The sequence below is a fragment of the Castor canadensis genome, chromosome X, assembly GCF_047511655.1.
Source record: "Castor canadensis chromosome X, mCasCan1.hap1v2, whole genome shotgun sequence".
Classification (NCBI taxonomy): Eukaryota; Metazoa; Chordata; class Mammalia; order Rodentia; family Castoridae; genus Castor; species Castor canadensis.
In genome coordinates this window covers 141,810,682-141,823,810 of record NC_133405.1, presented here as the reverse complement: position 1 = coordinate 141,823,810, position 13,129 = coordinate 141,810,682, and the positions used below count along the sequence as shown (strand labels likewise).

The 13,129-nt window shown below is 34.5% G+C and overlaps 1 protein-coding gene across 2 annotated transcripts in view; it reads left to right on the top strand.

Annotated features, from left to right (window-relative positions):
- LOC141410420 (ATP-dependent RNA helicase DDX3Y) overlaps nucleotides 1-13,129 on the top strand; it is a 1,065,346-nt gene that overhangs the window by 1,012,397 nt on the left and 39,820 nt on the right. For both annotated transcript variants that reach the window (XR_012444343.1, XR_012444341.1), the window contains exon 21: nucleotides 10,447-10,566. The gene's annotated coding sequence lies outside the window, so the exon portion shown is untranslated. The remainder of the gene's footprint in view (nucleotides 1-10,446; nucleotides 10,567-13,129) is intronic.

Below are 13,129 nucleotides of genomic sequence, written 5' to 3'. Positions count from 1 at the left end.
GAGGTACAACAATATGAATTTATGTTTCCTTCTTCACTATTTCACAGATAGAGGGTTTGTTCTTATTGTATATCTTATCAATTTCAGCACAGGACTTTTTTTAAGTTGAGAATTTTCACCTTTTCATTTGAAGGAAGCATTTTATAGCATCTCGTTGGCATGGCATATCCATATTGGCACTACCATCACTATTTTTTTTTTTTTCTTGAGGCAGGAGCTCACTGTGTAGCTCAAGCTGCCCTAGTACTCTGTGTAGCCCAGACTGGCCTCAAACTCTCAATCCTCCTGTTTGAGCTTCTGGAATGCTGGGATTTCAGTTGTGCATCACCACACCCAGCTCTAGTATCACTATTCTCCTGCTTTGGGACTGTTATTAAGTAAAATAAGGGTTACTTGAACACAGGCACTGCCATATTTGCGTAATAGATCTGATAATCCAGCAGACTACTAAGTTACTAATAGTAGAATACAGTGTGGATACAGTGGACAAAGGGATGATTCATATGCAGGGGAGTACAGAGAGAGATGTGATTTCATCATGCACTCAGAATGACCTGCAATTTAAAACTTACAAATTATTTATTTTCTATAATTTTTCATTTAATATTTTTGAATTGTGGTTGGCCATGAGTAACTGAAACCATGGATAATGAAACCATAGATATGGGAGAACTACTTTATAGTTAAGCATCAGATAGACTGACTTAGTGAAGTTGTATGGATAGAGTTCAGAATAATGATGCTAAAGTGTGTTAAGATCCTAGGAAAACTGTTGTGATGAATTGTTGAAGAGATCTAAGAAAATCTCACCTTCATGCAACTATATGGACTTCATGGCAGGTTTTCTCCCATATTAGTGACATTATGGTTATGTAATCATTTATGTTTCTAATTATAGTTGAATAAAGTTTTGTGACCTTTGTTGAGAAACTGTAACTTGACTATTTTTAAAATATATATATTTTGGTGGGAATGTAAATAAGCACAACCACTCTGAAAAACAGTATGGAGGCTCCTCAAGAAACTGAAAATAGAACTGCCATATTATCCAGCAATACCATTCTTAGGCATATACCCGAAAGAATATGAGTCAGGTTATAATAAAGACACTCGCACACCCATGTTTAGTGTGGCATTATTCATAATAGCCAAACTATGGAAATAGCCCAGATGCCCTACAACTGATGAATGAATTAAAAAAATTCAGTATTCATGTACAATAGGATTTTATTCAGCCATAAAAAAGAATGAAATTTGTCATTTGAAGGTAACTGGATGGAACTGGAGAACATCTTAAGTGACGTTAGCCAGGTTCAGAAAGACAAAGGTCACAGGTTTTCTCTCATATATGGAAGATAGATGCAATACAAACAAGCACATTGTCATATATACATATAAATACATAGAATGTGTTTCTAAAAGTGGGGTTGTTAGAGGAGACTAAGGGAGAAGGAAAAGAATAATAGTGAATAATAATGAAACATATCTGTTCAGAAACAAGTCACAATGAAACACTAAAAACTTAAATAATACAGGGGAAGAGGAAAAGGTTGAAGAGCAGTGGAGGGGTTAGACTGATTTAAGCATAATATATTTACAGGTAAAATACCAAGGCAAAATCTCACTGAAAAACAAATGGACCCTTAAACAATGAGGGACAGGTATGTAAAACAAGTCACATTGAGGGGAGGACACTAGAGGGAGGGAGAGGGTAAAAGAAGAGAGTAAGGGAGGGTGAATATGGTTGATGTATTTTCTATAGAAGAATGAATGTTAACATTGAAACCTGTCGAAGTTACCTTAAGAAGGGGGATGGGGTAGGAGGGAGAATACATGGAGGGGATGAACCAATTTGGGGTATAAAACATACATATTTGGAAATGTCACAACGAACCCCCTGGATTACAATCATATACTAAAAACAATGTTTCAGAAAATGATAGGAAGGTAAAAACAGGTCCTGTTGAGGAATGGGTACCAGTGGGAGTGGGGAGAGTATAAGGAAACGGTGAAGGAGGGTGAATATGGTGGATGTATTTTATACTCATGTATGAAAATATAACTATATAAAAAAGAATAGCCTATGAATAAACCTGGGATCTTGAGCAACCTTTTCCTACATTTGATCCTGGTTTCAAAGTGAAAAATGAAAAAGAATATTTTATTTAGTGTATAAATAACCCAAGAAAGTACTTTGAAAGTACAAATAATTTGAACAGAACAATAAAAACATACTTGTTTAGTTACTGCCACTAATTTGTAAGGAAAGAGAAAAAGGTATCTGATTTTTTTAAAAAAGGGAAGCATAATTTAATATAGTAAACATACTTAGAACACATAATTTTTGACATAGGTATACATCTGTGAAATAGTACCATAATGAAGATAACATTTCTTCCACCCTCACACATACAGTTCCCCTGGACTCTTTTTTTTTGATCTTGGACTCCTTTTTTTGAAACAGGGTTTTGATAAAGCTCAGTCTGGCTTGTAAGTTCCAATCCTTCTGACTCATTCTCCTGAGTGCTGGTATTACAGGTGTTAACTACTATGCCCAGCTCTCCTTGGGTTCCTTTGTAATATCTCTTTACCTTCTTCATCTTCCTACCCCAGGCAATCACCAATCTTTCTGCATTATAGATTACTGTGCATTTTCTAGAATTACATAGCATACACTATTTTTGTCTGCTTTATCAGCACAATTGTTTTGAATGTTTTAATTTTTTATATTAACAGTTCATTTCTTTTTATTGCACAGTACTGTTTTATTGTATGGATATACCACAGTTTGTTCATGTGTTAATAGACAGGAGATAGATATTGAATTATTTCCAGTTTCTGGCCATTACAAAGCTGCTGCTGTAAATATTCATGTTCAAGTTTTATATGTACATTGCTTTAATTTCTCTTGGATAATTTCTTAGAAATAGAAAGTCTGGGACATATGGTATACATATATTTAACTTTTAAAACCAGGAGTGTTTTCCAAAGTGCCAGTGCCATTTTTATATTTTCATCAGCATTGTATTAGAATTCTAATTGCTCTGTTCTCTACATTTGACATTGTGAGTCTTTTTATTCTAATAGGTAGTGGTATCTCATTGTGGTTGTAATTTGCTTTTCTGTAATGACAAATGATGTTGAGCATCGTTTTATATGCTTATTTGCCATTTGCATATATTTATTTTGTCTCTATATATTTTGTCTAGTTTTTAATTATGTTGTCTTATTGCATTTTGAGAGCTCTTAATATATTCTGGATACAAGTTCTTTCATCAGATATGTGATTTTCAAATATTCCCTCTCAGGACGTAGGTTGTCTTCCTCTCCACCACCACAGAGAGAGAGAAAACATTTTAACGGATACACAAATGTATGAATACAATTTTGTTTTAGTTGTCTTTATTCCTCTGTCAGCCATGAAGGGGAATATATAGCAAGTTTAATATATAAACAATACTTACAGTGATACTAATCTCCTAAGGGAATAAAACATTTTAGATATTTTAATTACTCATATACAAATAAACTAAAACAGGTTAACCTGACTTGTATATACCAACATAGGTTGATTTATTGTTTTATTTTTTATATCATTCTACTAGGTCTCTGAACAAACACTACCTCTTCATAGAGGCCTTCTGTGGTTTTTCCTGTCTGTAGCGTAACCATTGTCATTTATTTGCCCCACTTTCTTTACTTGTTGTGTGCAAGCACTTTCTCTGCCTGACATGTGATAGTGTATCACACACACACACACACACACACACACACACTCACATTTAGTTATTGTCTCCTCTAAAATGTAAGCTACATAAAGCTGGGAATTTGTCTTATGTTGTAGGTTGTTAGCTTGCCCTCATCATTTTTATTTTGTAGCACTGGTGCCTGACTTGCTAGGCAGGCACCCTACCACTTGAGCCACTCCTCCAGCCCTTTTTTGTGTTGGTATTTTGGGGATAGGGTTTCACTAACTATTTGCCTGGACTGGCTTCAAACCACAACCCTCCTGATCTCTGCCTCCCAAGTAGATAGGATTATAGGTGTGAGCCACTGGTACCTGGCTTTTGTCTTCATTTTTGTCTTCCTTTCCTTTCCCTTTCCCTTTCCTCCTTCCCTCTCTGTCTCTCTTTCTCTCTCTCTCTTCTCTTCTTTGTACTGGGTTTTGAACTCAGAACTACGGGCTTGCTATCCAGGCATTCATCCACTTTAGCTATGCCCTCATCCCTTATTTTTGAGATAGGGTTTATGCCCAGGCTAACCTGGGCTGAGATCCTCCTATTTATGCTTTCTGCATAGCTGGGATCACAGGCTTGCACCAACATGCCCATTTTTTTTTTTTATTGGTTAACATGGGATCTCACAACTTTTTGCTCAGGCTCACCTTTAACCATGATCCTCTGGATCTCTGATTCCTGAGTAGCTAGGATTGCAGATGTGAATCACTGTGCCTAGCTGCTGCTGCTGCTGCTCTTTTTTTTGAGACAGGGTTTCACTATGTAGCCCAGCCTGGCCTTGAATTTGCCATCTTCCTGCCTCAGTCTCCCAGCTGTTGAGGTTTATAGGCTTGTGCTACCATGCACTGCTTGTCCTCATTTTCTTAATAGTGTCTTCTGAAGAGTAAAAATTTTAAATTTTGATTAAATCTAATAATCTAATATTTCAGCTTTTTAAATCAATTGTGCTTTTAATGTCAGATCTAGGAAATTTTGACTAACCCAAAGTTCGTAATACAGGTACTCTCTTCCGTGTTCTGTAAGTTTTATTGTTTTAAATTTAATATTTAAATCCATGGTCTATTTTAAATTTTATGTGTAGTGAGAGGTATAGCTCTATAAATAGAGAGCTAGTTGTTCTGGTACCATTCATTGAAAGTATTAGTTTTCTCCACTGAATTGCCTTTTCACTTATCAATAGTATACATATATTCTTATGTCTATCTCTGAATTTTCTGTTCCATCAATCTGTTTGTCTTTATGACAGTGTTATAGTGTCTTAATTATGTAGCTTTATAGTAGTTCTTAAAGTCAGGTTTGTTTTCCAAATTTATTCTTTTTCAGAGTTGTTTTAGTTATTCTAGCTTTTGCATTTCTGTATGAATTTTATAATAACATTGTTAGTTTCTACAAAAACCTTGCTGGAATTTTCATTAGGATTATAATGATTTTGAGGATAACTGACATCTTAATGATATTAGGTCCAACATCCATGAACACCACATATCTTTCCATTCTCTTCTTTAATTTTACTCAGAAATGCTTTATAATTTTCAGTGTACAGCTTATGTGCATGTTTTGTCAGATTTGCCTCTAAGTATTCATATTTTAATTATTTTATAAATGACATGTATCGTTTTAAATTTTGGGTTGTTTGCATAAGCAGTATGTGTAGCAATTCATTTAATTTTTATATATCGATCTTGTGTCCAATAGTGTTATTAAACTCAATTAGTTCTAGTAACTTCTTGCAGATTCTGATTTTGCACATAGATTATTATGCCATCTATAAACAAAGAGTTTTACTTCTTCCTTTCTAATCTTTCACTTAACTGCTTATACTAGCTGTGATAGAACCCCAGTATTATTTTGAGTAGAGGTGGTAAAAGTGTAAGTGTCTGTTCCTGAACTTAGGGGAAACATTCAGTCTTTCACCTTTAGTATAATGTAAGCTGTAGTATTTTGGTAGCTTTTCATTATGAGAAAGAAGAAGTTCCTTTTTATTCTTCATTTGTTGAGAGTTTTTTCCCCTTGTACCAGGGTTCAAACTCAGGGCTCCAGCATTTGCTATGCATGTGCTCTACTGCTTGAGTAGCTGTACCTCTATACCTTGGTGAGAGTTTTTATGAAGAACGTGGATTGGATTTTGATATATAATTTTTTTGTATTTACAGAGTTAATCAGATGGTTTTCTACTAGTATGGTGAATTATAATGACTGATTAGTATAAAACTTAAATCACTACATTTCTGGGGTTATCATATATAATATATATGGTATTGGTCATAACATATTTTAACTTGTTATTGGATGAGAGTAGCTAAAGGTTTTAGAATTTGTGTATCCAAGATCACTGGCAATATTGACCTGTTGTTTTCTTTGTCATGTCTGTCTGGTTTTGGTACCAGAGAAATGCTGGCCTTCATAGAAAGTTGGAAAATATTCCCTTTGCTTCAGTTTTTGGGAAGAGTTTGTTTAGGATTTGTAATTCCTTTATCCTTAAATGTTGATAGAATTCCCTAGTGAAATCATCAGGACTTGATGTATGTGTATATATTTTTTTCCTTTATTTTTTTGGTAGTACTAGGGTTTGAACTTAGGGCCTAATGCTTGCTAGATAGGCCTTCTAACAGTTGAGCTACTCCACCAGCCCTCCATCAGGACTTTTGTGGGCAAGTTTTAAATAGCAGTTCTAGTTCCTTAACAGATACTAAGCTATTACCTTTCTTTTTGAGTAAAATGTAATAGTGTCTTTTCATGAATTAATGTAGGTTGCTGAATTTATGGCCATTTAGTTTTTATAATATTCCCTTATTATTCCTTTATTGTATAGAATCTATAGTGCTATCACTTTTCTCATTTCTGATATTGGTAATTTGTGCCTTTCGCCCCCACCCTCCAGTTTGGCTAAAGGTTTATCAATTTGAACCTTTGCAAAGAACCAGTTTTTGGTTTCATTGATTTCCCCATTGATGTTTTATTTAGTTGATTTCTATTTTTACTGTGATCTTTATTATTTCCTTTCTCCCATTGTTTTCGATATCAGTTGCTTTTGACTTTTTTATTTATTAGGATGGAAGCTTAGATCATTATTTTGGCTACTTTCTGTTTTATGAATATGGATGTTCAATGCTATAAATTTCTTTCCAAGTCTTGCTTTACTGTATCCTACATGATCCTAAGATCATGTTGTCTGTAAATATAGTTGTATTTCTTCTTTCCCAATTTGGATTCCTTTTATTTCTTGTGTGATTGCTCTGGCAAGAACTTCCAGTACAGCATTGACAGCAGTCGTGAAAGAAGGCATCCTTGTGCTTTTCCCATTTGGAGAAAGCATTTAGTCTTTCACCATTTTCTGGTGTGATCTGTAGGCTCTTTTAAATGACCCATTATGTTGAGCAAATTCCCTTCTGCTTCTAGTTTTCTGAGTTTTTATCATGAAAGGGTATTTGATTATAAGGTGTTTTCCCTATGTTCTATAAATATGATGTATTACATTGTGGTTTTTTTCTTGATATGTTTAATAACCCTTGCATTCCTAAGATAAACCTCAGTTGCTCATGATGTATAATCTTACTGTGTTGATGGATATGCTTTGCTAGTAGTCGATTAAGGACTTTTGCATCAATATGCATAAAGGGTATTGATCTGTGATTATTTTGTGGTATCCTTATCTAGCTTTAGAATCAGAGTAATGCTGGAATCATATCATTAGGAATGATTGGAATCATTAGGAAGTGATCCTTCTTTGTTTTTTTGCAGATTTGAGAGGATTGGTGTTCTATGTTCTTTAGATGTTAAGTGTAATTCACGAATGAAGCCATTCTAGCCCTGTACCTTTCTTTGTTGGAAGGTTTTTGATTATTGGTTCAATTTCTTTTACTTGTTACCAGCCTGTCAAGATTTTCTATTTCTTTTTGAATCAGTTTAGATAATTTGTTGTTAGGTTTTTGTGCGTTTCATCTAGGTTATCTAATTTGTTAGCATGTAGTTGTTCATAATATTCTCTTATAATGCTTTTTATTTCTATACAGTTTGTAATAATGTCCCTGCTTTTCATCTGATTCTAGTTATTTGTATCTTATCTCCCCCCACCCCAGTCAGTCTAGGAAAAAATTGTCAATTTTATTAGTAACCTCAAAGAACCAACTTTTGGTTTCATTGATATCATCTATTGTTTTTTATGCTGTATTTTATTTATTTCTGCTCTACTGTATTGTTTCCTTCCTTCTATTGGCTTTCACTTCAGTTTGCTCATCTTTTTTGTACTTCCTCAAGTTACAAAGTAAGATATTTATTGATTTGACATGTTCCTTTTTTAATATAAACATTTACTGCTAAAAGTTTCTCTTTGAGCATTCCCTTTGCTGTAACTGGTAAGTTTTGGTATGTTATGTTTGTTTCATTTGTATCTTATTTTCTAGTTTCCCTTGTGATTTCCTCTTTGACTCATTTCTTAAGAGAGTATTGTTTAATTTTCATACATTGATGAATTTTATATTTTCTGTCTCATTGATTCTTAACTTCATTGCATTGTGATTTCAGGAGATAGATTGTTATGGTTTTAGTTTTTAACATATGTTGAGACTTATTTTGTAGTAGAACATATGATCTATTCTAGATAATAATGTTCAATGTGCAGTTGAGAAGAATGTGTATTTGTTGGGTGGAGTGTCGTTTGTGTGTGTGTGTGTGTGTGTGTGTGTGTGTGTAGTGGGGGTATAGTTGGTTTAAGCCCTTTTTATCCTTATTGATCTTCAGTCTTCAGTGTTCTACCTATCATTGGAAGTAAGTTATTGAGGCACTCAGCTATTGCTTTTACTCTAGAACTGTCTGCTTCTCCCTTTAATTCTGTCAGTGCTTGCTTCATACCTTTTGGGGGCTCTTCTACTAGGTATGTATTTCTAATTCTTGGTAAATTAACCGTTTTGTCAATATGTAATGCCCTCCTTTGTCTCTCTTTTTTTGGTGGTACTAGAGATTGAATTCAAGTCCTCATTGCTCTACTACTTGATTCATGCTTGTCCTTTTTCTTATAGTTTGTTTTTCAGGTAAGCTCTTGTGCTTTTGCCAGGGCCTGCCTTAGGTGATCCTCTGCCTCTGCCTCTGGAGTAGCTGGAATTTTGAAATTATTTTGGGTCACCATGCCTGGCCCTTTTGAATTTTTTGAGGCCTGTTTCTGTGACCCAGAATATAATCTATTTTGGTAAAGATTCCATGGGCATGTGAAAAGAATACATTGTACAGTTTTTGGGTGGACTGTTCTATAAATGTCAGTTGGGTAAAGTTGGTTGAAAGTTCGGGTCAAGTCTTCTCTTACCGATGTGCTATCTCTCAGATTTGAGAGATTTTTGAGATTTCTGGCTAAAATTGTAGATTGGTCTCTTTTTGCTATTTGCTTTGGTGGTAGGGATCCAACCCAGCCTTATACATGCTCAGCATGAACTTTACCTTTGAGTTATAACCCCAGCCCAGATTGTAAGTGTTTAAAAATAATAAGGAGGTTCCCAAGGCCTTAAAAACAGACAACTTTTATTTTCTGTGCATTAATGTAGAACTCATGTTGAAATCTTTTTTTTTTGTTGTTTTTTTGTTTTTTGGTGGTGCTGAGGTTTGAAATCTGGGATTCTCATTTGCTAGGCAGGCACTCTGCTGCTTTGAGCCACCCCTCTAGCCTAAAGTTTTTAGTAGATTGACTTTTGATTTTTCTTAACTCATCAGTTTACCAATTTCATTTCTGATTCTTATTTCTATAAAATGTAGTTCTGTATAAAATTTATGTTTCTATAAAGTAGATTCAATTATGTTTCTATAAAGTAGATTCAGTTCATTGAGATTCAATTATAATTCTATACTTTCAAATTTTCTCCATTTTTCTAATCCACAGAATGGTCTAGATTTGCTACATGAATTTTTTTTTTTAATTTTTAAAAATTATATTATTGTACTGGGGGTACATTGTGACGTTTACAAAAGTTCTTGCAATATGTCATAGTTGAATTCACCCTCTCCATCATTCTCCTTTATCCCCCTCCCCATCCCTGGAATAGTTCAAGTCTCATTTTTCCATTTTCATACATGAATACATAGTATTTCCACCATATTCACCCTTTCCTTATGTCCTTTCCAGTAATTTTCTTTATGGAAAAAAATCCTACCCTCATATCTATATACTATACAAATGGATATTATAGAGTTCATATACTATATAGATTTGAGGGTAGTTTTTATAGTATATATATGGTATTATGTAGTATAGTATATATAGTATGTTGGATATACTATATTATATGTAGTCTCCATTATTTAATTTTTTTTTGAGCAGTACTGGTTTAGAACCTCAGGGTCTTGTGCTTGCTAGGTAAGCACTCTTCCACTTGAGCCACGCCTCCTGCCCTTGTAGTTTCAATTATAGCAGTCTAGCAAATAACTGCTCAAGTTAATTTTTTACTTTAATAAAAATTTAACTAGAATTCTTTGCAAGTGCCAGTACTTTTGTTCTATATAGTGTTCAGAAATCTTGATTACTTAAAAACTGTTACAAACCTCATTATATATAGCCAAAAGAATTGAAAACTGGTACTCAACTGAGTGCTTTGTACATATTCAGTACATACATGTACTTTGTGCATATTCACAATATTGACAATAGCCAAAGGTAGAAATAGTACAAGTATTCATTAATACACTGACACTTAATCTTAAACTGTTGCTGATTTTTCATTTCTAGAATTCAGCACACAAATAAAATGACAACCTCATGGAGTGATCGATTACAGAATGCAGCAGATATGCCTGCAAACATGGATAAGCATGCTCTAAAAAAGTATCGGCGAGAAGCCTATCATCGGTAAGTATTTTGTCTATTTAATCCTCAAAACTGCACTGTGAAGTGGGCACTTAATGTCCTCATTTTACAGATCATGGAATTAATATATAGAGAAGTTAAGTAATTTACTCCTGATCATGTAGCTAGTTTGTGGTTTGAATGTAGTTCAAAGTCCACAGTTTTAGCTACTAGTATACCATACTGCTTCTTATGTTTACTAATAAAAATCTTTAAGAGAAGATATTTCTTGTCATTAGCTGCTAGAAAATTGCACCTGAGTTAATAAGAATGAGATTCCCTTTTTTTTTTCCTCAGTGCTGGCTGCTGAGCCCCCAGGGCTTTGCACATGCTAGAGCTACATCCTCAACCCAGGATGTAACATTTGTAGCAGGGGAAACAAGGGCTAGGAAATTATGCAATGAAGAGAGATCACCTAGTCAGCGTTTAGTTTCTAGTAAACATTGTCTAGTGGCATCCTAATTGCATTTAATGTGTCATAGCCTGAATACATTTCTGACTCATTTGGAATGGTATTTCTTGTAAGCAGTTAGATAAGCTTTGAACCCTACATTCTTCACATAGTGGAGTGCAATTTGAAACAATAGAAATAATAGAAAAAGCATCTTCAAGGATTTAAAATTGTAGACGCTTCCCCCCGCCACACAGGGTCTTATTATGTACCTCATACTGCTGTCAAACTCATGTCCCTCCTGCCTCAGCTTTTCAAGTACTGGGATTATAAGACCTGTGACCACACTCAGTTTAGATTTTTTTAGGGTTTTTTGGTGGTGGTACTGAGGCTTGAACTCAAGGTCTCACACTTGCTAGGCAGGTGCTCTACCACTTAAGCCACACCACCAACCTTCTTTTTGCTTTAGTTATTTTTGGTTAGGGTATTGTATTTTTGCCTGGGGCCAACTTCAGACTGTGATCCTTGTACCTACACCTCTCACAGAGCTGGGATTAGGTATAAACCATTGTACCTAGCTTGTTTATTGAAATGGAGTCTTGCTAACTTTTTGCCCAGGCTGGACTTGAACTGGAATCCTTGATCAATTTTATTTTTCTAGTTAAGTTAATTTGTATTCTATTTTCAAGACTTTTTTTGTTAAAAGACAGTTCAGTTGGTAATTTACCATTGTCTCAATAAGGCAGTCTATGATAATATCATAAACTGCACCTGTATGTGATGATTTAAAGAGCTAAATATTTAACTTGTAGATTTTATCCTTAATATTAGTCTTATTTTTTGGTGGTACTGGAGTTTGAACTCAGGGCCTCACACTTGCTACACTCTAGCACTTGAGCCACTTCTTCAGCCCTTTTTTGTGTTGCGTATTTTTGAGATAGGTTCTCATTTTTTGCCTGGACTGGCCTTGAACCGTGATGCTCCTGATCTCTGCCTCCTGAGGTTAGTCTTCTAAATTTCAATATAAAAATGATGGTCATACGATTATTAAGAAACTGGTCTTCAGAACGTATGACTTGTTCTTCCTTCATTTCCTTATTGTGATTGCTCAGTTTTCTGGACTGAAGATAGTCACCAGGCCAAACCCTTCATTGGAATATATTTTGCTACATTGTCAGAAGATAGTCAAAGCTACATGTCATTGACCTGAAGGATCAGGTTAGAAAAAACACCTAGAAGCTAGTGTTCAGTACAGATCAAGAATTATATTTATCAAATCCAAGAATGGAACAATTAGATTTTTCATCAGCTCTTCAAATTGACTGTGCCCATGATGCTGAAATCAGGTATTTGGATTTATTTTTTTGAACTAGAGGGAAATTGAGGTTTGAACTCAGGACTTTGTACTTGTAAAGCTGGCACTCTACCACTTGAGCCACACCTTCAGTTCACTTTGCTCTGGTTATTTTAGAGATGGGATCTCTCAAAACTATTTCCCAGCCTGGACTTGAATCTCCATCCTCCCAATCTCAGCTACGATTACATGTGTGAGCCATCAGCTCCATGCTGGATTTATCTTTTTTAAAGTTCTGGATGTTTACAGTATAGCAAAATTTCTTTAAGAAATGAATTGACTTTTTCTTTATAAACATAGCTTACAAGTTTGACAGTGTTTTTCATCATGTTGAACTGAAATTTGGTAAATAATTAAGCTTATGAATTTTTTGTTAACCAGGCTCTTTCTTTATTTTAAAGGATGTTGCAGTCACTTTTTCTTTAAAGTTTTAAAAAGACATTTGTATATTTATCTGAAATTCTTCTTTTTTTTTTTCAGTATTGAGGTTTGAACTCAGGACCTATGCCCTGAGCCACTCTACCAGCCCCCTTTTTTTTTTGTGATGGGTTTTTTCAAAATAGGGTTCCACAAACTGTTTTCTCTGGCTGGCTTTGAACCTCAATCTTCCTGATCTCTGCCTCCTAAGTAGCTAGGATTACAGGCATGAGCCACTGGCGCCTGACATATCTGAAATTATTTTTAATTGAAATTTACATCTCCAAAGCCATACTGGTCTTTATTTAAATCTGCTGAATAGTGATTTCTCAAATTTAACTAAATTTATTATATGTACTTGAGTAAAAATAAGTTAGTTTACATATATAAAATAATTCTGTAGG